Here is a 26209-nt window from a genome sequence, read left to right as displayed (position 1 = left end):
TTCAGTATATTCTCAATACATATGGTCATATGGTGTTGAGTGTTCAGTATATCCTCAATACATATGGTGTTGAGTGTTCAGTATATCCTCAATACATATGGTGTTGAGTGTTCAGTATATCCTCAATACATATGGTGTTGAGTGTTCAGTGTTCAGTATATTCTCAATACATATGGTGTTGAGTGTTCAGTATATCCTCAATACATATGGTGTTGAGTGTCCAGTGTTCAGTATATCCTCAATACATATGGTGTTGAGTGTTCAGTATATCCTCAATACATATGGTGTTGAGTGTTCAGTATATCCTCAATACATATGGTGTTCAGTGTTCAGTATATCCTCAATACATATGGTGTTGAGTGTTCAGTATATCCTCAATACATATGGTGTTGAGTGTTCAGTATATCCAGTATATGGGTAGAACCACCTTGTTAGGTCTAGTTTACATTACCCGTAGGTAGAACCACCTTCTTGTTAGGTCTAGTTTACATTACCCGTAGGTAGAACCACCTTCTTGTTACGTCTAGTTTACATTACCCATGGGTAGAACCACCTTCTTGTTACGTCTAGTTTACATTACCCGTAGGTAGAACCACCTTCTTGTTACGTCTAGTTTACATTACCCGTAGGTAGAACCACCTTCTTGTTAGGTCTAGTTTACATTACCCGTAGGTAGAACCACCTTCTTGTTACGTCTAGTTTACATTACCCGTGGGTAGAACCACCTTCTTGTTACGTCTAGTTTACATTACCCATAGGTAGAACCACCTTCTTGTTACGTCTAGTTTACATTACCCGTAGGTAGAACCACCTTCTTGTTACGTCTAGTTTACATTACCCGTGGGTAGAACCACCTTCTTGTTAGGTCTAGTTTACATTACCCGTGGGTAGAACCACCTTCTTGTTACATCTAGTTTACATTACCCATAGGTAGAACCACCTTCTTGTTACGTCTAGTTTACATTACCCGTGGGTAGAACCACCTTCTTGTTACGTCTAGTTTACATTACCCGTGGGTAGAACCACCTTCTTGTTAGGTCTAGTTTACATTACCCGTGGGTAGAACCACCTTCTTGTTACGTCTAGTTTACATTACCCGTGGGTAGAACCACCTTCTTGTTACGTCTAGTTTTTCTACTATACAATCTGGAATCAGCCCAGATCCACCGGAATCATGACGTCGGTCGAGTCTGACTCTCAGCCGAGTGCCCCGACTCTCATCTGGAATCAGCCCAGATCCACTAGCTGGGTTCTGCATGTGCCTCTCCTATACTGCTCTATGCCACTACGCAAATGCTATGATATGCATCCAATGCTTTACTAGAAAGTTAGTTTTTTCAAGCCTCAGAGCCCCCCAGGTCACCCCCCCCTCCTCGCGCTCACTTTTTCTTCCGACACCTCCCGATTGACAAATTAACCACTACCTAACATCTATTCTTTGTGAAACACTCCTCTCTTGCTGTAGACTGGAACCTGTTAATGTTGCAGTTCTCCGTAGCTGCCACCAGGGGTCAGCATGGCACTGTGTCTTCAGCCTGGCTACAGTCATACAGCATCACAAAGGCAGGTCTTCTATCCCTCTCTGTAGTCTCTCTACTTGGTATTCCGGGCAGAACCGTGTGTGTGTGTGTGTGTGTGTGTGTGTGTGTGTGTGTGTGTGGGCAGCGCGCATTGGGTGTGTCCCACATGAAAAAATACTATAGTATACTTAAGCAATAAGGTAATTACTGTAGTGATTTAGCTGATTGTAGTATGTACTATAGTAATTACTGTAGTGATTTAGCTGATTGTAGTATGTACTATAGTAATTACTGTAGTGATTTAGCTGATTGTAGTATGTACTATAGTAATTACTGTAGTGATTTAGCTGATTGTAGTATGTACTATAGTAATTACTGTAGTGATTTAGCTGATTGTAGTATGTACTATAGTAATTACTGTAGTGATTTAGCTGATTGTAGTATGTACTATAGTAATTACTGTAGTGATTTAGCTGATTGTAGTATGTACTATAGTAATTACTGTAGTGATTTAGCTGATTGTAGTATGTACTATAGTAATTACTGTAGTGATTTAGCTGATTGTAGTATGTACTATAGTAATTACTGTAGTGATTTAGCTGATTGTAGTATGTACTATAGTAATTACTGTAGTGATTTAGCTGATTGTAGTATGTACTATAGTAATTACTGTAGTGATTTAGCTGATTGTAGTATGTACTATAGTAATTACTGTAGTGATTTAGCTGATTGTAGTATGTACTATAGTAATTACTGTAGTGATTTAGCTGATTGTAGTATGTACTATAGTAATTACTGTAGTGATTTAGCTGATTGTAGTATGTACTATAGTAATTACTGTAGTGATTTAGCTGATTGTAGTATGTACTATAGTAATTACTGTAGTGATTTAGCTGATTGTAGTATGTACTATAGTAATTACTGTAGTGATTTAGCTGATTGTAGTATGTACTATAGTAATTACTGTAGTGATTTAGCTGATTGTAGTATGTACTATAGTAATTACTGTAGTGATTTAGCTGATTGTAGTATGTACTATAGTAATTACTGTAGTGATTTAGCTGATTGTAGTATGTACTATAGTAATTACTGTAGTGATTTAGCTGATTGTAGTATGTACTATAGTAATTACTGTAGTGAATTAGCTGATTGTAGTATGTACTATAGTAATTACTGTAGTGATTTAGCTGATTGTAGTATGTACTATAGTAATTACTGTAGTGATTTAGCTGATTGTAGTATGTACTATAGTAATTACTGTAGTGAATTAGCTGATTGTAGTATGTACTATAGTAATTACTGTAGTGATTTAGCTGATTGTAGTATGTACTATAGTAATTACTGTAGTGATTTAGCTGATTGTAGTATGTACTATAGTAATTACTGTAGTGATTTAGCTGATTGTAGTATGTACTATAGTAATTACTGTAGTGATTTAGCTGATTGTAGTATGTACTATAGTAATTACTGTAGTGATTTAGCTGATTGTAGTATGTACTATAGTAATTACTGTAGTGAATTAGCTGATTGTAGTATGTACTATAGTAATTACTGTAGTGATTTAGCTGATTGTAGTATGTACTATAGTAATTACTGTAGTGATTTAGCTGATTGTAGTATGTACTATAGTAATTACTGTAGTGATTTAGCTGATTGTAGTATGTACTATAGTGTTTTGATGTATTATCGTTGACATACCAGTGGGGGCTTTCTCCTTGAGGAAATCTACTGGACAAAATACTCAGAGAGCAATTTCCCATGACCTATAGGTAGGTGGGTAAGTAGGTAAGTAGGTAGGTAAGTAGGTAGGTACAGTAGGTAGGTAGGTAAGTAGGTAGGTAGGTAGGTAAGTAGGTAGGTACAGTAGGTAAGTAGGTACAGTAGTTAAGTAGGTAGGTAGGTAGGTACAGTAGGTAGGTAGGTAGGTAAGTAAGTAGGTAGGTAGGTAAGTAGGTAGGTACAGTAGGTAAGTAGGTACAGTAGTTAAGTAGGTAGGTAGGTACAGTAGGTAGGTAGGTACAGTAGGTAGGTAGGTACAGTAGGTAGGTAGGTAGGTAGGTAGGTACAGTAGGTACTTAGGTAGGTAGGTACAGTAGGTAAGTAGGTAGGTAGGTATGTAGGTAGGTAGGTAGGTAGGTAGGTACAGTAGGTAGGTAGGTAAGTAAGTAGGTAGGTAGGTAAGTAGGTAGGTACAGTAGGTAAGTAGGTACAGTAGTTAAGTAGGTAGGTAGGTACAGTAGGTAGGTAGGTAAAGTAGGTAGGTCGGTAGGTACAGTAGGTAGGTAAGTAGGTAGGTACAGTAGGTAGGTAGGTAGGTACAGTAGGTAGGTAGGTAGGTAGGTAGGTACAGTAGGTAGGTATGTAGGTACAGTAGGTAGGTAGGTATGTAGGTACAGTAGGTAGGTAGGTAGGTACAGTAGGTATGTATGTAGATAGGTTGGTACAGTAGGTAGGTAGGTACAGTAGGTAAGTAGGTAGGTCAGTACAGTAGGTAGGTATGTAGGTACAGTAGGTAGGTAGGTAGGTAGGTAGGTAGGTAGGTACAGTAGGTAGGTAGGTAGGTACAGTAGATAGGTAGGTAGGTAGGTAGGTAGGTAGGTAGGTAGGTAGGTAGGTAGGTAGGTAGGTAGGTACAGTAGGTAGAAAGGTAGGTAGGTAGGTAGGTACAGTAGGTAGGTAGGTAGGTACAGTAGATAGGTAGGTAGGTAGGTACAGTAGGTAGGTATGTAGGGACAGTAGGTAGGTATGTAGGTACAGTAGGTAGGTAGGTACAGTAGGTAGGTAGGTAGGTACAGTAGGTAGGTACAGTAGGTAGGTAGGTAGGTAGGTACAGTAGGTATGTATGTAGATAGGTTGGTACAGTAGGTAGGTAGGTAGGTACAGTAGGTAAGTAGGTAGGTCGGTACAGTATGTAGGTAGGTAGGTAAGTAGGTAGGTCAGTACAGTAGGTAGGTAGATAGGTACGTAGGTAGGTCGGTACAGTAGGTAAGTAGGTAAGTAGGTAGGTAGGTAGTTAAGTAGGTAGGTCGGTACAGTAGGTAGGTAGGTCGGTACAGTAGGTAGGTAGGTAAGTAGGTAGGTACAGTAGGTAGGTAGGTAGATAGGTAGGTAGATAGGTGGGCTCTCACTCCACTCAGTGGGCTCTCACTCCATTCAGTGGGCTCTCACTCCACTCAGTGGGCTCTCACTCCATTCAGTGGGCTCTCACTCCACTCAGTGGGCTCTCACTCCACTCAGTGGGCTCTCACTCCATTCAGTGGGCTCTCACTCCACTCAGTGGGCTCTCACTCCACTCAGTGGGCTCTCACTCCACTCAGTGGGCTCTCACTCCATTCAGTGGGCTCTCACTCCACTCAGTGGGCTCTCACTCCACTCAGTGGGCTCTCACTCCACTCAGTGGGCTCTCACTCCACTCAGTGGGCTCTCACTCCACTCAGTGGGCTATCACTCCACTCAGTGGGCTCTCACTCCACTCAGTGGGCTATCACTCCACTCAGTGGGCTCTCACTCCACTCAGTGGGCTATCACTCCACTCAGTGGGCTCTCACTCCACTCAGTGGGCTCTCACTCCACTCAGTGGGCTATCACTCCACTCAGTGGGCTCTCACTCCACTCAGTGGGCTCTCACTCCACTCAGGAAGCGTTTGTGTTTCCGTGTGTCTATCCGTGTGCGTGTGTGACTGGCAAGAGGCGTTTTTAGTCAAGAGCTGCCACCCGCTTACTGGAGCAAGAAGTATCTCACACAAGCAGGGCCAGCCAGTACACACACACACACACACACACACACACACACACACACACACACACACACACACACACACACACACACACACACACACACACACACACACACACACACACACACACGTGTATGTACGAAAGCATGCAGGCATGCACAGGAGCCAGACACACACACAAGGAGGAGGAGCAGGAGAAGAAGGAAGAAGAGGAGGAGAAGGATGAGGAGCAGGAGAAGAAGGAAGAAGAGGAGGAGAAGGAGGAGAAGGAGGAGAAGGATGAGGAGTAGGAGAAGAAGGAAGAAGAGGAGGAGAAGGATGAGGAGCAGGAGAAGAAGGAAGAAGAGGAGGAGAAGGATGAGGAGTAGGAGAAGAAGGAAGAAGAGGAGGAGAAGGATGAGGAGCAGGAGAAGAAGGAAGAAGAGGAGGAGAAGGATGAGGAGCAGGAGAAGAAGGAAGAAGAGGAGGAGAAGGATGAGGAGTAGGAGAAGAAGGAAGAAGAGGAGGAGAAGGATGAGGAGCAGGAGAAGAAGGAAGAAGAGGAGGAGAAGGAGGAGAAGGATGAGGAGCAGGAGAAGAAGGAAGAAGAGGAGGAGAAGGATGAGGAGCAGGAGAAGAAGGAAGAAGAGGAGGAGAAGGATGAGGAGCAGGAGAAGAAGGAAGAAGAGGAGGAGAAGGATGAGGAGCAGAAGAAGAAGGAAGAAGAGGAGGAGAAGGAGGAGAAGGATGAGGAGCAGGAGAAGAAGGAAGAAGAGGAGGAGGAAAAGAAAAGGAGGAGGAGGAAGATGTACTCTGGCCTTAAACAACCCCAGATTTCATTCATCTTTACCTGGGCTCTGTTACATCAAACACAGTAACATGGCTATGTTCTTTAAATGTGTTGAGGACACCTGTTAATTATATGTTGGATATCAATACACCCAGTCACTACACAGATACAGGCGTCCTTTCTGTCCGGAGACTGAGATGGACATGGCAACATATTGTTTTTGTGGTCATTTAACCATTTCATTGTGGATTTTGATGTGTGCTCGGGGTTTTTGTCTTGCTTGAAGATCCACTTGCGGCCAATGTCAGCAGAGATAACTCGTTTTTTTGGAACTATAATGACCTGGTACTTGGTAAAGTTTATGATGCCGTTGAACTGAAAAAGGACCACAGAACCAAAACACCTTCATAACGTTAAAGATTCAGAACCATATTTCACTGTAGGTATGAGGTACTTCTCTGCAAATGCTTCTGTTTTTCCACACCAAAACCACCACTGAAGATCATGACTAAAGAGCTCTATTTTCATGTCATCTGACCATTGCACCGCCTGGAGTTTGATAAATGGCACTTGGATTGGAACCGGTGCTATTTCCTCCTTAAAGGGATATTGCAATATTTTGGCAAATTAAAACCCTTTTCTTCTTACCCAGAGTCAGATTTTGCCTCTGCATGCCATTTGAAGGACTTTGAAGGGAGTTTTTCCAGCGATCGCTAACTAGCGTCAGCGCAATGACTGGAAGTCTTTGGCATCTGCTCTCATAGTTAGCAATTGTGCTGAAGCTATAGTAGTTCATTTCAAAACTTCCTTCAAAACTAATGAAAGAGGGCTAAATTGCCAAAATCGCACAACATCCCTTTAACACCTTGATCCATCATCTTTCCTCCTCTCTTCTCCTCACCTAACCTCTCCTCTCTCATATACCTCTCTCCCCTCATCCTCTCCTCTCCCATATACCTCTCTCCCATCCTCCTTTCCTCACCTCTCCCATATTCCTCTCTCCCCTCATCCTCTCCTCACCTCACCTCTCCCATATTCCTCTCCTCACCTCTCCTCTCCCATATACCTCTCTCCCCTCATCCTCTCCTCACCTCTCCTCTCCCATATACCTCTCTCCCCTCATCCTCTCCTCTCCCATATACCTCTCTCCCCTCATCCTTTCCTCACCTCTCCCATATACCTCTCTCCCCTCATCCTCTCCTCTCTCATATTCCTCTCTCCCCTCATCCTGTCTTCCCCTAACCTCTCCTCTCTCCCTTCCTCCTCTCTCCCTTCCTCATCTCCTCACCAAACCTCTCCCCTCTCCCATACCGCTCTCCCAACAACAAACCCTGGTTCTACTTTCACTCTCTCTCCTCCAGACCTTCAGCTTTCATCATGCTCTGCACCAAGGTATCACCATGGTCTGCACCCAGGTATCACCATGGTCTGCACCCAGGTATCACCATGGTCTGCACCCAGGTATCACCACGGTTTGCGCCAAGGTATCATCATGGTCCGTGCCATGGTGGAACTGCATTGTATGTCTGAAATAATTGGATGGTGAAACTTGCATCGAGCCTACCAGAAGAGCAAGGTGAAGCAATTCCGGCATTCTTGAAAGTCACAATAAACCTTCTCCTGCAAAACAACTATTTGTGTATGATCATTTAAAAAATGCATTCAGTGGGCATTATTGAACTCCCAATTACTTTCTGGACACGCCCCTTTCCTGCTAACTCACCACACCTGAACTCACTCTGCTAATCACCAATTCCTCTTCCATTCTTCTGGTATATAAGCAGCTTGTTCTACTTGGGTTTGTTCAGCATTTGTGGTGTCACAGTTCCTTTATTGTTCCTGTTGTTAATTGGCTAAAGTAAGTTCCTGCTATTGTAACTTTTCTAGGGTTTTAACTTCCTGCATTGGGGTGTAATATCCTGTTCATCATGTGTATTGTTATGGTGCAGCTGGCCCAGTATTAGACCTTTAATTGAACTGTAAGGGAAGTGTTACAGCTTGTGAGATGAGACATGGTATAATGATGTTCCTGCCTGCAGAATGTCTACATCTCTAATCCTGTAGACTGTTCTGATTGGTTGCCTGTTGCACTGCGTCTCAGTGAACAAGAAACTATGAAATGCTGTTATTACTTTATCCCCCCCCCCCATCAACTTTAAATGGATTCCATGTTGTGCTCAGCTAATCACCCTCACAATATGAGCACCATGCTGGACCAGACTTGAAGTAGGGGAAACATGGACGTGCAAAGCCAGAACAAAACATTGGCCGCCATATTTGGATGGGCCTTGTCTAAACTAGATGTAGTTATTGATCACTGGTCAGTGCTGTAAATGGTGCTTTATCAGAACCATCTAGTGTATTATGGCTGGATCTTCAGAGGTGGGACCCCATGCTGCTAGCAGGAACCTTATTGAACCATCTAGTGTATTATGGATGGCTCTGCAGAGGTGGGACCCCATGCTGCTAGCAGGAACCTTATTGAACCATCTAGTGTATTATGGATGGCTCTTCAGAGGTGGGACCCCATACTGCTAGCAGGAACCTTATTGAACCATCTAGTGTATGGATGGCTCTTCAGAGGTGGGACCCCATGCTGCTAGCAGGAACCTTATTGAACCATCTAGTGTATTATGGATGGCTCTTCAGAGGTGGGACCCATGCTGCTAGCAGGAACCTTATTGAACCATGTCATCTACTAGCAAGCTGTTGCTATGGAATGTTCTTAGACCTTGTTTCATTAATTAATAGGTCTAATATTGGGCTGTGGTGTATTCCCTCCAGCACGACAACATCCTATCACAGCCTTTCCTGGTGGCCATTTCACCTTACCTACTGGTGTTACAAGCCACTAAGCCTTACCTACTGGTGTTACAAGCCACTAAGCCTACCTACTGGTGTTACAAGCCACTGAGCCTTCCCTACTGGTGTTACAAGCCACTGAGCCTTCCCTACTGGTGTTACAAGCCACTAAGCCTTACCTACTGGTGTTACAAGCCACTGAGCCTTACCTACTGGTGTTACTAGCCACTAAGCCTTACCTACTGGTGTTACAAGCCACTGAGCCTTACCTACTGGTGTTACAAGCCACTGAGCCTTACCTGCTGGTGTTACAAGCCACTAAGCCTTACCTGCTGGTGTTACAAGCCACTGAGCCTTACCTGCTGGTGTTACAAGCCACTGAGCCTTACCTGCTGGTGTTACAAGCCACTGAGCCTTACCTACTGGTGTTACAAGCCACTGAGCCTTACCTGCTGGTGTTACAAGCCACTAAGCCTTACCTGCTGGTGTTACAAGCCACTGAGCCTTACCTGCTGGTGTTACAAGCCACTAAGCCTTACCTGCTGGTGTTACAAGCCACTGAGCCTTACCTACTGGTGTTACAAGCCACTGAGCCTTACCTGCTGGTGTTACAAGCCACTAAGCCTTACCTGCTGGTGTTACAAGCCACTGAGCCTTACCTGCTGGTGTTACAAGCCACTGAGCCTTACCTGCTGGTGTTACAAGCCACTGAGCCTTACCTGCTGGTGTTACAAGCCACTGAGCCTTACCTGCTGGTGTTACAAGCCACTGAGCCTTACCTGCTGGTGTTACAAGCCACTGAGCCTTACCTGCTGGTGTTACAAGCCACTAAGCCTTACCTGCTGGTGTTACAAGCCACTGAGCCTTACCTGCTGGTGTTACAAGCCACTGAGCCTTACCTGCTGGTGTTACAAGCCACTAAGCCTTACCTGCTGGTGTTACAAGCCACTGAGCCTTACCTGCTGGTGTTACAAGCCACTGAGCCTTACCTGCTGGTGTTACAAGCCACTGAGCCTTACCTGCTGGTGTTACAAGCCACTAAGCCTTACCTGCTGGTGTTACAAGCCACTGAGCCTTACCTGCTGGTGTTACAAGCCACTGAGCCTTACCTGCTGGTGTTACAAGCCACTAAGCCTTACCTGCTGGTGTTACAAGCCACTGAGCCTTACCTGCTGGTGTTACAAGCCACTAAGCCTTACCTGCCGGTGTTACAAGCCACTAAGCCTTACCTGCTGGTGTTACAAGCCACTAAGCCTTACCTACTGGTGTTACAAGCCACTGAGCCTTACCTGCCAGCATTTATACTTTGCTTTTATTTTTGTTGGAAAGTAAAAGAAGCAGAATTGTACTTTGTGTTCAATCATAATGCCTGTTTTCTGACAGATTTGGCCATAAGTTTAAAAAGGAATTAGTTGCGCTGGTCAATATTTGGTTGAGAGTCCAGATGACTCCAAATGTCTTTGTTCCCATCTACTGCTTGGCTGTTACTGTAGATAATTTTCTTAATTGACTTGCCTAGTTAAATAAATACTTTCTTCTCTAGCGGTACTGTGTGTCCCTTGGTGATCAACTGGTGTCTGTACCCAACGTTGTGAAGTACCTTGGCGCAAACCTGGCATCTGTGCACAGCTCTGAGGAGGACCAGTTTCTACAGGCGTTGGTCTTGGTCAAGACTGTTGGTTTCCCTCCTACCTGGATTGGATGGTTTTATTCGGTTAAGGTGGGACTATTAAGCCTACAGTGATATATAGAGCCATTATTGCAAGGAACGCCGTTCCATCTCGTATTGCTCAAGTGAACAGCAAACCTGGTTAAAAATGGGAGATGTGGCATGTAGGCTACCTGTAATTTGATTATGTAGTTCTGTCTGAGTTGTTCTAATGTCATTTTGTGTGGACCCCAGGAAGAGGAGCTGCTGCTTTTTAACAGCTATTGTAATGGTTTCCATATAAAATATAAAGAGTTGCCAGGCAACGGGTAGCCTCGCCGTTGGCCAATAAAGGCTTGTTTGAATCCCAGAGCTCACTCCGTGAAATCTGATGTGCCCTTGAGCAACGCCCTTAATCCTAATTGACCCTGTAGGTCATTCTAGATGAGTCTGCAAAATTATTTTACTGTCAACTTCAGGAGGCCTTTATACTCATGTAAAATGTTTCTAGGTAAGTATAAATTTGATCAAAGTAACCTCTTCCATTACATTCTTGTGTGGGGTTTCTAGCTTCAAGTTGTAGACTTGTTATAGTCTTTGAAAGGCATCGGGATGATTGCAGATGTGAGGAGTAGACTGTAGGTTCTTTACACAAGCAACAGTCCCAGTCGGTGGGTTTTGAAGTAGTGGTAGCTTAAACTGTAGAGGAAGGACTACACTTAGTTTTTATTCTGAAATCCCCCTTCAGGACAGGCGGTGGTTCTGGAGTGATGGCTCCAACTTTGATCACCAGAACTGGGCTGAAGGAAGGCCTGGTGCTGATGCCAGAGAGACTTGTATTCATATCAACTTTGGAGGTACAGTAAACCCAGTATCATTCACTGATCCAGTCATCAAATTAAACCTTTCTCCTAATTAATTTAACAAATGATTTTCATGTAGACTTTCCTACTGTTGTGTGTATGTACAGCTGAATATTTCGGTTCTGTGTTTCGTCTTCAGGTCAGAAGTGCTGGAACAATGCTTTATGTGGAAGGAGCTTGCCCTCTGTGTGCTCCCTGAGACTCCTGCCTCTCCGGCAGACTATACATTAGAAGCAGCAATGCTATACCGTAGTGTCTGCATCCTTAATACTTCATGGTAACGTCTATACATTAGAAGCAGCAATGCTATTCTGTGTGTCTGCACCCTTAATACTTCATGGTAAAAAACATTTTGTTGCTGTTAAATGAAGTTTCAGTTACTACACCAATGGGGAATTGTTTGCAGCCAATAAAATGTGTACACTAATTTGTCTCATGAGTTATTGAACAGGAATGATGTGTTGTAGTTAGTACTCTTACTGGTCCTCTGTGGGACTCAACTCAACTGTGGGACTCAAGTGCCACCAGGACCACTCTAAAAAGAGGTGGTTTTTAATGACCTAGGCACATTCATGTTGACAACCTACTCCGGATGGTGCGACGCTACGTGACTCAATCACAGCTGAATGTGCCGGAGTTGAACCATGAACTGTAGTGAAGCCTCCTGCACTGAGATGCAGTGTCGTTGACTGCTGCGTCACTTAGGTGCAGGTTCCTTGAGTATCATTTAGGGTTAATCAAAAATGTAACTACAGGGAACCCCTATGTTCAGAGAACCCCTTGTAAGTGATCCTTGAAGAGAAAATAAAATCATGAGGTGAAATGCCAGCAGAGCTTCAAGCCCAATGTTTAATATCTGGGGTGTTGATGATCTCTATCCACAGCCAGAATGCTCACCATGCACTGCAACATCAAACAGGATTCCAGTTAGTCATCAGCGGTGTAGGGAGGAATGAAATCTGGTCCTTGAACATTTTAATTATAGAGATTTACAAAACAAGCTCAGATTTCATACCTTGGTTTTTGTGGTAACTTTTGCTAAGAGTTTTAATACTTTGTCCATAACGTGGAGGTGGATGGTCAATGTGATCTGCATAACATACCAATTGACATGCCTCGTCTGTATACCTGCAGACGAGAGCAGTTCAGTCTTCTGCACGCAATACAGCTAACCTTATCGTACCTCATGATTATCCATTGAATTGTGAATATTTTCTGTTAAGATTGTGAAAATTTGATGAAAGATACATGTTTTACATCGAACTAAAGATAGCATTGCATTAAGAACAAGTGTGTGTCAGATTTCAAAAAGCTTTATGGCATATTCAATCATCTGAAAACAGCGGTCAGCTACAAAAGGAAGCCATACAGTTACCTGAAATTGAGTCCAGTCTATTAATTGCATTCCAGCCATTATGAGCAGTGGTGGCTGGTGGGAGGAGATCTCATAGGACAGGCTCATTGAACAGTGGTGGCTGGTGGGAGGAGATCTCATAGGACAGGCTCATTGAACAGTGGTTACTGGTGGGAGGAGATCTCATAGGACAGGCTCATTGAACAGTGGTGACTGGTGGGAGGAGATCTCATAGGACAGGCTCATTGAACAGTGGTGGCTGGTGGGAGGAGATCTCATAGGACAGGCTCATTGAACAGTGGTGACTGGTGGGAGGAGATCTCATAGGACAGGCTCATTGAACAGTGGTGACTGGTGGGAGGAGATCTCATAGGACAGGCTCATTGAACAGTGGTGGCTGGTGGGAGGAGATCTCATAGGACAGGCTCATTGAACACATAAACAGACATGAGGTGTGCACCACTCATCTCTCTCCTCCACATAAACAGACATGAGGTGTGCACCACTCATCTCTCTCCTCCACATAAACAGACATGAGGTGTGCACCACTCATCTCTCTCCTCCACATAAACAGACATGAGGTGTGCACCACTCATCTCTCTCCTCCACATAAACAGACATGAGGTGTGCACCACTCATCTCTCTCCTCCACATAAACAGACATGAGGTGTGCACCACTCATCTCTCTCCTCCACATAAACAGACATGAGGTGTGCACCACTCATCTCTCTCCTCCACATAAACAGACATGAGGTGTGCACCACTCATATAATTACGTTATTAACGACAATTTAATTATTTATAAATATATTATTAACCATTAAGAAACTGTTATATCGCATTGGTCAAAATAGTGCAACAACTGGTCAGTTTCCCAAATAGAGACTCAATATTTCCCTCCATTTATTAACCTTTTATAAATGCACCCTTGTATCATCATGCAACCTTATTTTCAATAGCTGCACATTTTCTCACTTTTGGGTGAATTGGTTTGATACTTTCTGAAGGCGCTGTAAAGTAAGTGCATCATCAGGGCTTCAAACGTGGGGACACATCATGTTGGTCTGAAAACCATTTCTGTTCCTGGGACGGAGCGATAATGCATCATCAGGGCTTCAAACGTGGGGACACATCATGTTGGTCTGAAAACCATTTCTGTTCCTGGGACAGAGCGATAATGCATCATCAGGGCTTCAAACCATTTCTGTTCCTGGGACGGAGCGATAGTGCATCATCAGGGCTTCAAACCATTTCTGTTCCTGGGACGGAGCGATAATGCATCATCAGGGCTTCAAACCATTTCTGTTCCTGGGACGGAGCGATAATGCATCATCAGGGCTTCAAACCATTTCTGTTCCTGGGACGGAGCGATAGTGCATCATCAGGGCTTCAAACCATTTCTGTTCCTGGGACGGAGCGATAGTGCATCATCAGGGCTTCAAACCATTTCTGTTCCTGGGACGGAGCGATAGTGCATCATCAGGGCTTCAAACCATTTCTGTTCCTGGGACGGAGCGATAATGCATCATCAGGGCTTCAAACCATTTCTGTTCCTGGGACGGAGCGATAATGCATCATCAGGGCTTCAAACCATTTCTGTTCCTGGGACGGAGCGATAGTGCATCATCAGGGCTTCAAACCATTTCTGTTCCTGGGACGGAGCGATAGTGCATCATCAGGGCTTCAAACCATTTCTGTTCCTGGGACGGAGCGATAGTGCATCATCAGGGCTTCAAACCATTTCTGTTCCTGGGACGGAGCGATAATGCATCATCAGGGCTTCAAACCATTTCTGTTCCTGGGACGGAGCGATAATGCATCATCAGGGCTTCAAACCATTTCTGTTCCTGGGACGGAGCGATAATGCATCATCAGGGCTTCAAACCATTTCTGTTCCTGGGACGGAGCGATAGTGCATCATCAGGGCTTCAAACCATTTCTGTTCCTGGGACGGAGCGATAGTGCATCATCAGGGCTTCAAACCATTTCTGTTCCTGGGATGGAGCGATAGTGCATCATCAGGGCTTCAAACCATTTCTGTTCCTGGGACGGAGCGATAGTGCATCATCAGGGCTTCAAACCATTTCTGTTCCTGGGACGGAGCGATAATGCATCATCAGGGCTTCAAACCATTTCTGTTCCTGGGACGGAGCGATAGTGCATCATCAGGGCTTCAAACCATTTCTGTTCCTGGGACGGAGCGATAGTGCATCATCAGAGCTTCAAACGTGGGGACACATCATGTTGGTCTGAAAACCATTTCTGTTCCTGGGACGGAGCGATAATGCATCATCAGAGCTTCAAACGTGGGGACACATCATGTTGGTCTGAAAACCATTTCTGTTCCTGGGACGGAGCGATAATGCATCATCAGGGCTTCAAACCATTTCTGTTCCTGGGACGGAGCGATAGTGCATCATCAGGGCTTCAAACCATTTCTGTTCCTGGGACGGAGCGATAGTGCATCATCAGAGCTTCAAACGTGGGGACACATCATGTTGGTCTGAAAACCATTTCTGTTCCTGGGACGGAGCGATAATGCATCATCAGAGCTTCAAACGTGGGGACACATCATGTTGGTCTGAAAACCATTTCTGTTCCTGGGACGGAGCGATAATGCATCATCAGGGCTTCAAACCATTTCTGTTCCTGGGACGGAGCGATAGTGCATCATCAGGGCTTCAAACCATTTCTGTTCCTGGGACGGAGCGATAGTGCATCATCAGGGCTTCAAACGTGGGGACTCATCATGTTGGTCTGAAAACCATTTCTGTTCCTGGGACGGAGCGATAATGCATCATCAGGGCTTCAAACCATTTCTGTTCCTGGGACGGAGCGATAGTGCATCATCAGGGCTTCAAACCATTTCTGTTCCTGGGACGGAGCGATAGTGCATCATCAGAGCTTCAAATGTGGGGACACATCATGTTGGTCTGAAAACCATTTCTGTTCCTGGGACGGAGCGATAATGCATCATCAGAGCTTCAAACGTGGGGACACATCATGTTGGTCTGAAAACCATTTCTGTTCCTGGGACGGAGCAATAATCCATCATCAGGGCTTCAAACGTGGGGACACATCATGTTGGTCTGAAAACCATTTCTGTTCCTGGGACGGAGCGATAATGCATCATCAGGGCTTCAAACGTGGGGACACATCATGTTGGTCTGAAAACCATTTCTGTTCCTGGGACGGAGCGATAATGCATCAAAAAGTTAAAAAATAATAATTGTTTAACTGTCAAACATTTAAAATAAGGTTGCATGATGATACAAAATGCACTTATACATGGTTAATAGCTGGAGGGAAATACTGGCCCACTATTTGGCAAGCACTGACTGGCTATCACACTATTTGGCAAGCACTGACTGGCTATCTCACTATTTGGCAAGCACTGACTGGCTATCTCACTATTTGGCAAACACTGACTGGCTATCTCACTATTTGGCAAACACTGACTGGCTATCACACTATTTGGCAAGCACTGACTGGCTACCACACTATTTGGCAAGCACTGACTGGCTATCACACTATTTGGCAAACACTGACTGGCTATCACACTATTTGGCAAACACTGACTGGCTATCTCACTATTTGGCAAACACTGACTGGCTACCTCACTATTTGGCAAACACTGACTGGCTACCTCACTATTTGGCAAGCACTGACTGGCTATCACACTATTTTGGCAAGCACTGACTGGCTATTACACTATTTGGCAAACACTGACTGCCTATCTCACTATTTGGCAAACAATGACTGGCTATCACACTATTTGGCAAGCACTGACTGGCTACCACACTATTTGGCAAGCACTGACTGGCTATCACACTATTTGGCAAACACTGACTGGCTATCTCACTATTTGGCAAGCACTGACTGGCTATCTCACTATTTGGCAAGCACTGACTGGCTATCACACTATTTGGCAAGCACTGACTGGCTATCTCACTATTTGGCAAGCACTGACTGGCTATCACACTATTTGGCAAGCACTGACTGGCTACCACACTATTTGGCAAGCACTGACTGGCTATCACACTATTTGGCAAACACTGACTGGCTATCACACTATTTGGCAAACACTGACTGGCTATCACACTATTTGGCAAACACTGACTGGCTATCTCACTATTTATCTCACTATTTGGCAAACACTGACTGGCTATCTCACTATTTGGCAAACACTGACTGGCTACCTCACTATTTGGCAAGCACTGACTGGCTATCACACTATTTTGGCAAGCACTGACTGGCTATTACACTATTTGGCAAACACTGACTGGCTATCTCACTATTTGGCAAACAATGACTGGCTATCACACTATTTGGCAAGCACTGACTGGCTACCACACTATTTGGCAAGCACTGACTGGCTACCACACTATTTGGCAAGCACTGACTGGCTACCACACTATTTGGCAAACACTGACTGGCTATCACACTATTTGGCAAACACTGACTGGCTATCACACTATTTGGCAAGCACTGACTGGCTATCACACTATTTGGCAAGCACTGACTGGCTATCTCACTATTTATCTCACTATTTGGCAAACACTGACTGGCTATCTCACTATTTATTTCACTATTTGGCAAACACTGACTGGCTATCTCACTAGTTTGACCAATGGTTTATAATGCATTTACAAATGATTAAATAACTGTTAATACCCTAAGTTCAAACCTTTACAGATGGAACCAGATTGTAAAATGTTACCACTTCAGGTAATAATCAAACTTGTCAGCTTCAAAGTGTGATGTCACAGTAAGATAATGTAGTGTAACCTGTGTTATCATACACTATTCTAATCTATTGTAGACTTTCCCATGGCTTTAACTTCTTATGGCTGCAATCTCGGTAACCGGATGATATGACAACAGCCAGTGAAAGTGCAGGGCGCCAAATTCAAAACAACAGATATCTCATAATTACAATTCCTCAGACATACATGTGTCTTATACCATTTTAAAGGAAATATTTTTTGTTAATCCCACCAAAGTGTCCGATTTCAAATATGCTTTTCAGCGAAAGCACTACAAACGATTATGTTAGGTCACCACCAAACCACAATAAGCACAGCCATTTTTCCAGCCAAAGATAGCAGTCACAAAAAGCACAAATAGAGATAAAATGAATCACTAACCTTTGATGATCTTCATCAGATGACACTCATAGGACTTCATGTTACACAATACATGCATGTTTTGTTTGATAAAGTTCATATTTATATGAAAAAGTCTGAGTTTACATTGGCGCGTTAAATTCACTAGTTCCAAAAACATCAAGTGATTTTCACATCGTTTCAACAGAAATACTCATCATTGTCACGTTCGTGGTATGGAGGAGACCAAGGAGCAGTGTGATGTGAATACATACTTAATGAAGAAAACACTAAACAAACTTACAAAAACAACAAAACCAACATGACGCTATAATATAATAGTGCAGACACAGGCAACTATATGGTTACCAATCAGAGACAACGATAAACAGCTGCCTCTAATTGAGAACCAATCTAGGCAACCATAGACATACATAACACCTAGACTAGTAAACACCCCCATGAACATACAAAACCCCTAGACAAGACGAAAACACATAAATCACCCTTGTCACACCCTGACCTAACCAAAATAATAAAGAAAACAAAGAATACTAAGGTCAGGGCGTGACAATCATAAATGTAGATGATAATACAAGTTATACACATGGAATTATAGATACAGTGGGGCAAAAAAGTATTTAGTCAGCCACCAATTGTGCAAGTTCTCCCACTTAAAAAGATGAGAGAGGCCTGTAATTTTCATCATCATAGGTACACTTCAACTATGACAGACAAAATGAGAAAAAAAATTGAGAAAATCATTTTGTAGGATTTTTTATGAATTTATTTGCCAATTATGGTGGAAAATAAGTATTTGGTCAATAACAAAAGTTTATCTCAATACTTTGTTATATACCCTTTGTTGGCAATGACAGAGGGCAAACGTTTTCTGTAAGTCTTCACAAGGTTTTCACACACTGTTGCTGGTATTTTGGCCCATTCCTCCATGCAGATCTCCTCTAGAGTAGTGATGTTTTGGGGCTGTTGTGGGCAACATGGACTTTCAACTCCCTCCAAAGATTTTCTATGAGGTTGAGATCTGGAGACTGGCTAGGCCACTCCAGGACCTTGAAATGCTTCTTACGAAGCCACTCATTCGTTGCCCGGGCGGTGTGTTTGGGATCATTGTCATGCTGAAAGACCCAGCCACGTTTCATCTTCAATGCTCTTGCTGATGGAAGGAGGTTTTCACTCAAAATCTCACGATACATGGCCCCATTCATTCTTTCCTTTACATGGATCAGTCGTCCTGGTCCCTTTGCAGAAAAACTGCCTCAAAGCATGATGTTTCCACCCCCATGCTTCACAGTAGGTATGGTGTTCTTTGGATGCAACTCAGCATTCTTTGTCCTCCAAACACGACGAGTTGAGTTTTACCAAAAAGTTATATTTTGGTTTCATCATTTGGTTTCAATGTGTCGGAGGAAACACCGTACACCTAGCGACCTGGTGTGCCGGCCAAACCCTCCCTAACCCGGACGACGCTGGGCCAATTGTGTGCCAGCCCATGGGCCTCCCGGTCGCGGCCGGCTGAGACAAAGCCTGGACTCGAACCCAGAATCTCTGGTGGCACAGCTAGCTCTGCAATGCAGTGCCTTAGACTTAAACAGCTTACTGGAGACGGACACACTCTTATCCTGATCACCAACAGCCAGCTGCCGTCCAGGGGCTCAGCCGGTCGCTGACTAAAGGAAACAAGGTCTCCTCGAGGATTCCGACACCATCCGCTGATACTGGTACATGTGAGGTTAGTCAGGCAGACATGAGTCGAAGCCCAGCTCCTCCCCCCTGCCCAAGGCAGGCCCGTTCTGTCCCACCTCTTCCTTCCCCATCGGATTCCATCACCACCACCATCATCTTGGGCAGCTTGATAGTGAGAGATATTGGACTGCATGCAGCCTGACCAAGGTCCACTGCCACCCAGGTGCCCGTATCCAAGACATCTACTCCCTTCTACCCACAGTTCTAGACAACTATCTGACCAAGGTCCACTGCCACCCAGGCGCCCGTATCCAAGACATCTACTCCCTTCTACCCACAGTTCTAGACAACTATCTGACCAAGGTCCACTGCCACCCAGGTGCCCGTATCCAAGACATCTACTCCCTTCTACCCACAGTTCTAGACAACTATCTGACCAAGGTCCACTGCCACCCAGGCGCCCGTATCCAAGACATCTACTCCCTTCTACCCACAGTTCTAGACAACTATCTGACCAAGGTCCACTGCCACCCAGGCGCCCGTATCCAAGACATCTACTCCCTTCTACCCACAGTTCTAGACAACTATCTGACCAAGGTCCACTGCCACCCAGGCGCCCGTATCCAAGACATCTACTCCCTTCTACCCACAGTTCTAGACAACTATCTGACCAAGGTCCACTGCCACCCAGGTGCCCGTATCCAAGACATCTACTCCCTTCTACCCACAGTTCTAGACAACTATCTGACCAAGGTCCACTGTCACCCAGGCGCCCGTATCCAAGACATCTACTCCCTTCTACCCACAGTTCTAGACAACTATCTGACCAAGGTCCACTGCCACCCAGGCGCCCGTATCCAAGACATCTACTCCCTTCTACCCACAGTTCTAGACAACTATCTGACCAAGGTCCACTGCCACCCAGGCGCCCGTATCCAAGACATCTACTCCCTTCTACCTACAGTTCTAGACAACTATTCGAATATTGTCACCATTGTCACTCACGTTGGATTTAACAACATTCGCTTTCAGCAATCTGAGGAACTGAAGAAGGACTACAACATTCTCTATACATGGTTATAGAATATACAGGAAAGATACAAATTCTAATGGAGGAGGTGTTGCCATGTATGTCCAGAGTCATATTCCTGTTAGGCTGAGAGAGGATCTCATGTCAGATGATGTGGAAATAATATGGCTACAGGTTCATCTACTTAAAGCCTTGTAGGAAGTTTCTATAGACACAGTATTTAGACTATATGTGTGAAATGTTGGAAAAGATATGTGATATCAACAAAGAGAGATATTTTCTAGATGACCTAAATATTGACTGGTTGTAGACAAGCTGCCCACTCAATAAGAAGCTGCAAGTAACCAGTGCTTAGATTCTAGTTAAAGTTATCAGTCAACCTAACAGGTAATTTACAAACAGAACAGGAACTAAATCATCCACCTGTATTGATCAGATATTTACTACAGAAATCTGCTCTAAATCTATTTCCACACATATAATATAATAGCCATATCTTGAAAACCAATGTTCCAAAGACTGGACCTAAAATTGTGTATAAATGATCATACAAGACGTTTTGCAATGAATGTCATGTCGAAGATGTGAAAAATATTTGTTGGTCTGATGTGTGAGGAACATTCGGACGCTGCACTTGAAGCAACTGAAACTGCTTCAAGGTACAGAACGGGCCTTGGGGGGGGAGGAGGTACAGAACGGGCCTTGGGGGGGGAGGTACAGAACGGGCCTTGGGGGGGGGGGAGGTACAGAACGGGCCTTGGGGGGGGAGGAGGTACAGAACGGGCCTTGGGGGGGGAGGTACAGAACGGGCCTTGGAGGGGGAGGAGGTACAGAACGGGCCTTGGAGGGGGAGGAGGTACAGAACGGGCCTTGGGGGGGGAGGAGGTACAGAACGGGCCTTGGGGGGGGGGGGAGGTACAGAACGGGCCTTGGGGGGGAGGAGGTGGGCTTCGACTTCATAACAAAACCCTTTGATATTGACAACCACTTTAGTCACTTTAGTCAGCGACCGGCTGCTACACGTTTGATGTATTTGATACCATGGAACCACTTTAATCACTTTAGTCAGCGACCGGCTGCTACACGTTTGATGTATTTGATACCATGGAACCACTTTAGTCACTTTAGTCAGCGACCGGCTGCTACACGTTTGATGTATTTGATACCATGGAACTACTTTAATCACTTTTTTTGTTGACAAGATAAGAAAACTTCGGTAACTTAGACAGACAACAAAATGCTGCCCCTTCATGTTCATAATGGACCAAATAATGAAAGACAAACACTGTAGCTTTGAAAATGGATGTTGAACAAATGGTTGCTATCTGTAGATCAGGACAAACCACCTGGTACCGACAACCTGGATGGTAAAATGCTGAGGTTGGTAGCGGAATACATTGTGACTCCTGTCATGATGTTGCCCTATTTGGATATATATATACCAGCCCCCTACAACTAGGCTGCTGTGAGAGAGAGGTCATAAATTCCTGAGGAGGAGACCCTGCCACATGGCCACACAGTATAAGAGGCCGGTACATTTTCATAGAGAACAAAGGAATTTCTTCCACCTCACAGAACTTTATCTTTTCGGCAGTATATGGCGAGCAAGACAGCAAAGTATTGCATCATGATATGGGTGGCCTGTTACGCACAATACAGCTACGCTTGGAAGATCAAATCAAATGTATTGGTCACATACACATGGTTAGCAGATGTTAATGGTCACATACACATGGTTAGCAGATGTTAATGGTCACATACACATGGTTAGCAGATGTTATTGGTCACATACACATGGTTAGCAGATGTTATTGGTCACATACACATGGTTAGCAGATGTTATTGGTCACATACACATGGTTAGCAGATGTTAATGGTCACATACACATGGTTAGCAGATGTTAATGGTCACATACACATGGTTAGCAGATGTTAATGGTCACATACACATGGTTAGCAGATGTTAATGCGAGTGTTGCGAAATGCTTGTGCTTCTAGTTCTGACAATGCAGTAATAACGAACAAGTAATCTAACCTAACAATTTCACAACAACTACCTTATACACACAAGTGTAAAGGGATAAAGAATATGTACATAAAGATATATGAATGAGTGATGGTACAGAACGGCATAGGCAAGATGCAGTAGATGGTATCGAGGACAGTATATACATATGAGATGAGTAATGTAGGGTATGTAAACAAAGTGGCATAGTTTAAAGTGGCTAGTGATACATTTTTACATCAATTTCCATTATTAAAGTGGCTGGAGTTGAGTCAGTATGTTGGCAGCAGCCACTCAATGTTAGTGGTGGCTGTTTAACAGTCTGATGGCCTTGAGATAGAAGCTGTTTTTCAGTCTCTCGGTCCCTGCTTTGATGCACCTGTACTGACCTCGCCTTCTGGATGGGGGTGAACAGGCAGTGGCTCGGGTGGTTGTTGTCCTTGATGATCTTTGTCACCTTCCTGTGACATCAGGTGGTGTAGGTGTCCTGGAGGGCAGGTAGTTTGCTCTGGAGAGCCTTACGGTTGTGGGCGGAGCAGTTGCCGTACCAGGTGGTGATACAGCCGACAGGATGCTCTCGATTGTGCATCTGTAAAAGTTTGTGAGTGTTTTCGGTGACAAGCCGAATTTCTTCAGCCTCCTGAGGTTGAAGAGGCGCTGCTGCGCCTTCTTCACCACACTGTCTGTGGGTGGACCAATTCAGTTTGTCTGTGATGTGTACGCCGAGGAACTTAAAACATACTACCCTCTCCACTACTGTCCCATGGATAGGGAGGTGCTCCCTCTGCTGTTTCCTGAAGTCCACAATCATCTCCTTTGTTTTGTTGACGTCGAGTGAGGTTATTTTCCTGACACCACACTCCGAGGGCCCTCACCTCCTCCCTGTTGGCCGTCTCGTCGTTGTTGGTAATCAAGCCTACCACTGTAGTGTTGTCGGCAAACTTGATGATTGAGTTGGAGGTGTGCATGGCCATGCAGTCGTGGGTGAACAGGGAGTACAGGAGAGGGCTCAGAACGCACCCTTGTGGGGCCCCAGTGTTGAGGATCAGCGGGCTGGAGATGTTGTTACCTACCCTCACCACCTGGGGGTGGCCCGTCAGGAAGTCTAGTACCCAGTTGCACAGGGCGGGGTCGAGACCCAGGGTCTCGAGCTTGATGACGAGTTTGGAGGGTACTATGGTGTTAAATGCTGAGCTGTAGTCGATGAACAGCATTCTCACATAGGTATTCCTCTTGTTCAGATGGGTTAGGGCAGTGTGCAGTGTGGTTGCGATTGCGTCGTCTGTGGATCTATTGGGGCGGTAAGCCAATTGGAGTGGGTCCAGAGTGTCAGGTAGGGTGGAGGTGAGATGGGCCTTGACTAGTCTCTCAAAGCACTTCAAGATGACGGAAGTGAGGGCTACGGGGTGGTAGTCGTTTAGTACGAACACATTTCATGTTCCGGGGAAAGTATAAAAGATCGGTGAAGAATCCAGCTACGAACTGGTCCGTTTGTTACAACTTGGGGAAGATCATGGGAGACGGTGTGGCCACATTACCATAACGTTGTTTAGATAATAGCCTCAGATATGAGGTTTACATCTAATTGTTGTATAAGATGAATGAGTGAGGATGATACTGTTTGTAAAATTGTGTAATATGATTTTGGACTGTTTAATGAAGGAAAATCCAATTCCATTTTGATTTGAACTAAATCAGAGGACCGCCCCTGAGCCGAATTAGGGTTAGACATCCTGGGACAGCCCCTTTTCTGAAATTCCGAATAAAACCTGACTTCGAGAAATTATCACCAGTTTCTCTCAATCACGGGAGGACAAAGGTTGTAGACCATTGCTGAATCTTTTAAACATACCACGTGGTTAAACACTTAGACTATCGATACAGACAGAATAAGAACAAGTCTTTGATGTTAATTACTAGTCTGCAGCTAGGAATTCGGTATCATTACGACACACTGAGCGTATATATATTGAATGCAATTGTTCCCGAATGAGTGAGTGTTCATGTGTAAAGGATTAGCATTTCAATTGTTATAATTAACTCTGTAGTGACTTCTCATGTGTAAAGGATTAGCATTTCAATTGTTATAGTTAACCCTGTAGTGACTTCTCATGTGTAAAGGATTAGCATTTCAATTGTTATAATTAACTCTGTAGTGACTTCTCATGTGTAAAGGATTAGCATTTCAATTGTTATAGTTAACCCTGTAGTGACTTCTCATGTGTAAAGGATTAGCATTTCAATTGTTATAGTTAACCCTGTAGTGACTTCTCATGTGTAAAGGATTAGCATTTCAATTGTTATAGTTAACCCTGTAGTGACTTCTCATGTGTAAAGGATTAGCATTTCAATTGTTATAGTTAACCCTGTAGTGACTTCTCATGTGTAAAGGATTAGCATTTCAATTGTTATAGTTAACCCTGTAGTGACTTCTCATGTGTAAAGGATTAGCATTTCAATTGTTATAGTTAACCCTGTAGTGACTTCTCATGTGTAAAGGATTAGCATTTCAATTGTTATAATGAACTCTGTAGTGACTTCTCATGTGTAAAGGATTAGCATTTCAATTGTTATAGTTAACCCTGTAGTGACTTCTCATGTGTAAAGGATTAGCATTTCAATTGTTATAATGAACTCTGTAGTGACTTCTCATGTGTAAAGGATTAGCATTTCAATTGTTATAGTTAACTCTGTAGTGACTTCTCATGTGTAAAGGATTAGCATTTCAATTGTTATAGTTAACCCTGTAGTGACTTCTCATGTGTAAAGGATTAGCATTTCAATTGTTATAATTAACTCTGTAGTGACTTCTCATGTGTAAAGGATTAGCATTTCAATTGTTATAATTAACTCTGTAGTGACTTCTCATGTGTAAAGGATTAGCATTTCAATTGTTATAGTTAACCCTGTAGTGACTTCTCATGTGTAAAGGATTAGCATTTCAATTGTTATAGTTAACCCTGTAGTGACTTCTCATGTGTAAAGGATTAGCATTTCAATTGTTATAGTTAACTCTGTAGTGACTTCTTAGTCGACCCCTTTTGTCCACCAAGCCGCCATGCCGGTTTAGCCCACTAGGGGCGCATTCTCCTGTCATTTCTTGTAACCATATTTACTTTGTGTGTTTATGCATTTCTGTGAATTACTTAATTAGTAATAAATAAATTATTTAAGACAATTGATGTATGAATGACTAAGTGAAGACTGGGTTCGTATTATATTTATATATATATATATTATTTATTTTATATTTCCACAACACAGGTTACCAAGGAAACAGTGACACTACCTATAATGTCTCTACCACAGGTTACCAAGGAAACAGTGACACTACCTATAATGTCTCTACCACAGGTCACCAAGGAAACAGTAACACTACCTATAATGTCTCTACCACAGGTTACCAAGGAAACAGTGACACTACCTATAATGTCTCTACCACAGGTCACCAAGGAAACAGTAACACTACCTATAATGTCTCTACCACAGGTTACCAAGGAAACAGTGACACTACCTATAATGTCTCTACCACAGGTTACCAAGGAAACAGTGACACTACCTATAATGTCTCTACCACAGGTTACCAAGGAAACAGTGACACTACCTATAATGTCTCTACCACAGGTCACCAAGGAAACAGTGACACTACCTATAATGTCTCTACCACAGGTC

General features: G+C 43.9%; 3 protein-coding genes across 16 annotated transcripts in view; 2 read left to right on the top strand and 1 right to left on the bottom strand.

The window, feature by feature from the left end:
- LOC116353898 (uncharacterized) overlaps positions 1–11766 on the top strand; it is a 28414-nt gene extending 16648 nt beyond the window's left edge. For 3 of the 5 annotated variants that reach the window (XR_004203263.1, XM_031791563.1, XM_031791562.1), the window contains 2 exons: positions 11225–11333; positions 11479–11766. The gene's annotated coding sequence lies outside the window, so the exon portion shown is untranslated. Of the gene's footprint in view, positions 1–7775; positions 7885–10371; positions 10549–11224; positions 11334–11478 lie in introns of those variants that run through there. The other 2 variants (XR_004203261.1, XR_004203262.1) reach the window with 2 other exon arrangements.
- Positions 1–26209, top strand: part of LOC109882060 (butyrophilin subfamily 1 member A1-like) — a 329983-nt gene that overhangs the window by 74967 nt on the left and 228807 nt on the right. The window lies entirely within an intron of this gene.
- LOC109882059 (Fc receptor-like protein 5) overlaps positions 1–26209 on the bottom strand; it is a 305344-nt gene that overhangs the window by 166028 nt on the left and 113107 nt on the right. The gene's annotated exons all lie outside the window — the stretch shown is intronic.

The sequence above is a fragment of the Oncorhynchus kisutch genome, linkage group LG16 (assembly GCF_002021735.2).
Source record: "Oncorhynchus kisutch isolate 150728-3 linkage group LG16, Okis_V2, whole genome shotgun sequence".
Classification (NCBI taxonomy): Eukaryota; Metazoa; Chordata; class Actinopteri; order Salmoniformes; family Salmonidae; genus Oncorhynchus; species Oncorhynchus kisutch.
The sequence above is the reverse complement of the archived record's forward strand: the minus strand, read 5'-3'. Positions and strand labels throughout refer to the sequence as shown.